Raw genomic sequence first — 4,332 nt, 5'->3', positions numbered from 1 at the left:
ACTGAGGATGGAACTTAATGACAGAGAACTGGAACTAGTACAGATTCCTCCCATTTCTAATTCAGCTGCTTTCTGAAACTCCTCAGGTTCTCTTGGATCCATACTTCTTTCTTCTTTGGCTTTCAGTGTTTGTCATTCCATTACTTAAGTTTATCAATTAGCCCAGCCAAAATTCTTCCTTCATAGCCCAATAAATGGATAAGTAAACTTTAATTATTAACAAAGTCTAATAAAATAGTGTCAATTTTTCATCAGTGGTTTAAATTATTAAGAAGTCTCTCTCCAGAGATGCATGATGTATGATCCACATTTTCTCATTTCTTGGCATTGTGTTGCTCTCTTTGTGCCAGATAGCCAACCAGGAAATGAGGAATTACAAATGCTACCTATGCCTAGAATTCTACCCAGCTGAGTAAGCAGCACAATTCTCTTCTGTGCCACTGGCTTTACCTTATGAAAATTAGGTTACTGTCCCCCATGTTCCTCTATGGATACATTGGGGAGGGATTCCCTCAAAACTGTTCTAAAGATATTCCAGTTTATAAATCCATTTATCCATTCCAATAGACAAATTTGAGAACTTGCCAATAAAAAGTTTCTCTTCACAAATTTCACTGATTACTCAAGTTATAAGAAAAAATAAATAACAAGTAAAGATTTAACTTTCACTAATTGATTTTAATTTTATTCATTTATTCTATTTGGATGGCATCTGCCATTAAGTGATTTGATTTTCACCTCTCTTCATCACTTTATTATTAGTTCATGAACATCTGTCTGTTCATATTTCCTCATTTTCCCTTCATCTTCCTTTCCAAACATTGCTCCTCTTCCTTCATAAAAACTTACAAATATACATATTTATATCATGCCTTTGGATGACCGAACAGTATTATATCATAGTCATTCCATTTTTCATTGCCTATTACTCTGATGTGCTTGGAGATTTAGGGAGACTTAAAGCTGTGACTACAATACAGCAGATATATAGAATATGCTTGTCTTCCCAGTTAGTGATTGGGCAGCAGCTAATGAAAACTAAGAGTAGAGAAACTATTCCTTTTTACCAGAGGAAGAAAGAGGAAGGCAAGCATCATCCATCAAGGCTGCTCCAGCTGAAATGGAGATACAGGACACAAAATTTTCCAAGATTAACTATAGTTAATACACTTATCTGTAATTTGTGTTAATTTTGCCTGGCCTTGACCATCAAGTCTACCCTATCTGGTCAGGCCAAAAAGCTAACATTTAGGAGGACTGAAACCTTATTGACTTTATTCAGTGAAAACATCGTCCTCAAACATCTTCCAATCTGTTTGGTATTCCATGCTTCATGGAATAACCTTGTCTTCTATCAACAGCTGATAAAGCTCTGGCAGGGCTCAAAGAACCTCCTGTTATCTCTGATTTGCATTCACCCTTCAGGCCATTGCATTAAGCTGCACCAAGGAAACAACCCAGATGTCTCAAATTCAAGCTTAAAGGCTATCTCCAGAAATCAATATTTCACTTGTTTGAAATATGTTTGCTTAATTAAAAAGAATAGAAAAATATGGTTCAAATGAACAAAATTGATAGTAATTAGCTGTCAAGACTTGGGAGGTATGAATGGTGAGAAGCCATTCCTCTGACAAAGAAAATCAATGAGTAGTACATTACCATCCAAATACGTGATTAGCCTAATCTAATTGGACTATCACATATCCTCAAGAGATTTATTATAATACCCCATATTTCATCTTCAGTGTCCACATGAGACAATTTTGATTAATTGTCCTACATTTTCAGTAATCCTTTAAAAATTTCCAAAAATGAACTCATTTCACTGTGGTTTCACCAAGGATTTTTCTTCCCTGAGTTTTTCAGTAATGAGGCTATACCTGAAAATAGACACAGGACTCACGAATACAAAGAACATTACATAAAAATAAATTCTATAACATTTAAATAAGTTGGGGACACAAAACTTCTCCTGCATAATCTACAGGAAACATCTTAATTACTGAATCACATATATGGTGATAACCTAGTTCAACACGATCAGATTATCAACTCGGTGTTTTTATTCACTTTTCCTAGAAACTTCAAACCAGATTTTCAGATTTGTAGACTATGATTATACTACAGAATTTATTATTGGATAGATGTTATACTATTTATTACAGTTATTAATTATCAAATTGTAATTATGGTGATGAAACACAATTATGCAAGAAGACATACATATATTTTAAAGTACACATATGGGATATGTGGAAGAAAGAAAGAGAGTAAAAATGTATGAAATCAAAAGGGGAATTAGGAGAAGATTTTTAAGTAGCTATTGCTATCCATCCACTGTAACTGACTAAAATATCAATATTTTGTGGTTCAGGTAAATAATATAAAAATTTAGAGCATATCCTATTCTATTCATATCATATACTCATCCTCTTGGTTTTTTTCCTAGTGGTTTTAAGATGAGGAACTAAGTCTGAACCCTCTCTGTTTCACTGCCTGCTTCAATCTGTGCTCTGATCCAGACATCTTTTTACCATCCCCTCAGACACGACTGAAGCGACTTAGCAGCAGCAGCAGCAGCAGGTTATAAGGGGGTTATAAGATATATATATATATATATATATATATATATATATCTTCCCCGGTGGCTCAGTAAAGCGTCTGCCTACAATATGGGAGACCCGGGTTCGATCCCTAGGTTGGGAAGATCCCCTGGAGAAGGAAATGGCAACCCACTGCAGTTCTCTTGCCTGGAAAATCCCATGGACGGAGGAGCCTGGTAGGCTACAGTCCATGGGGTCGCAAAGAGTCGGACACGACTGAGCAACTTCACTTCACTTCAGGTTATAAATCATAAATCAGGAAGATGCCTAAGTCTTTAATTTTGTTAATTCTTTAGCAAACTTGTCTACTCTGGGAATGCAAGCTTGTCCGTTCAGATCCATGTCCTCTGACTCCCCAGCACATGCCCTACTCTATGGATACACAGGTTACTTACATTTCTGTGAGCAAGTCATACACTGTTTTTTTTTTTTTTGAACTTTTACTCAATCTAATTACCTCTGTCTACAAGATCCTTTCCCTCTTCTCTGCCTGACAAAATCTTATCCATCAAAGCTTATTCCAAATGGTACGCCCTCCATCTGACAGTCTTAGAAATTTCCCCACTTCCTCTTCCTACAAATAGAGTTAATCACCTTCTCTTTGTATGCACTTGTCAGTAGATATGTAATTAGGTAGTGTCATTGTCATAAGAATGTGTCAGTAAGTATTTAACCCCTTGTAGCCATATTCTGCCTTCTTCCTAGAGCTGAAGACTATGTAATGCACACTATACTATGCTGTACAGTAAGTCCCCTGTATATGAGCAAGTTCTTTTCTGAGAGTGCATTCATAAGTCCAGTTTGTTCACAGGTCCAACTGTTGGGGGCCGGCGTGAGGCACTCCGCCCATGGCAAAGGTCATGAGGAAGGAGGCTCGACATACGCAAAGGCGGGATCGAGCCTCAGGAGTCCCCCTGGAAATCCTCGAGCATCTACCCCCATAACCAGAGCCTGCCTACTTTACTACTTTGTGCTCTCACCTACACCTCTGACTTTATGGGGGGCTGTCCCCCACCACCTCTTTCGGAGAAGGAGTTAACTTAGAGCTCCAGTTAATAAAAACTCCTGGGCATGACAAGAGTGTTTTAACCTACAAACTCCTCTGAAGGTTCTCTAGCCTGCCTGACAGGATTGTCCGGCCACATGTGATTGCTCACAGCCTCCCAACTGTGAGAGGCACGAGATGCTTTAAACCTTCTAAAAACAGGTTCCTTAGAAAAGTTAGAAAACCGTAAGTATAATGGGCTGATTAGAAATTGTATTGGTGAAGAGTTTTTCATTTGTTGAGCCAATGCTTGTTGCTAAGTCTCCATATCCCCTGCCCTTACACACATTAATGAATATATAGAAGAAATAAGTATTAACCTTTGATATTATTCACATTAGACCTTAGGCTAAGTAAATTCTTTCCTTAACTAAAACCCACTACACCCTCACCCTATAGGAATGTAACTTTATTTGAGTGGCGTCTGTTTTAAGAATAATCACCCCTGGAGAAATAAGTGTCCTGGTTGACTGACCGCTGTCACAAGGAGAGGGTCATAAATTGTCAGCAGGCCCCCTGGCCAGAAGATAATGTAACACCCCTAAGACCTCTGTATACATTTGTATGAAGCACCTGACTTTGATAAAAGTCAGGACTGCTGACCCCACGTGACTTTTGCATAACATCTCAGTGTATAAAAGTAGACCATAGAAAATAAAGAATTGGGATCAGTTCCTCGAAAGA

This window comes from Bubalus kerabau, chromosome 2 (genome assembly GCF_029407905.1).
Source record: "Bubalus kerabau isolate K-KA32 ecotype Philippines breed swamp buffalo chromosome 2, PCC_UOA_SB_1v2, whole genome shotgun sequence".
In the NCBI taxonomy this organism is placed as follows: domain Eukaryota; kingdom Metazoa; phylum Chordata; class Mammalia; order Artiodactyla; family Bovidae; genus Bubalus; species Bubalus kerabau.
The sequence above is the reverse complement of the archived record's forward strand: the minus strand, read 5'-3'. Positions refer to the sequence as shown.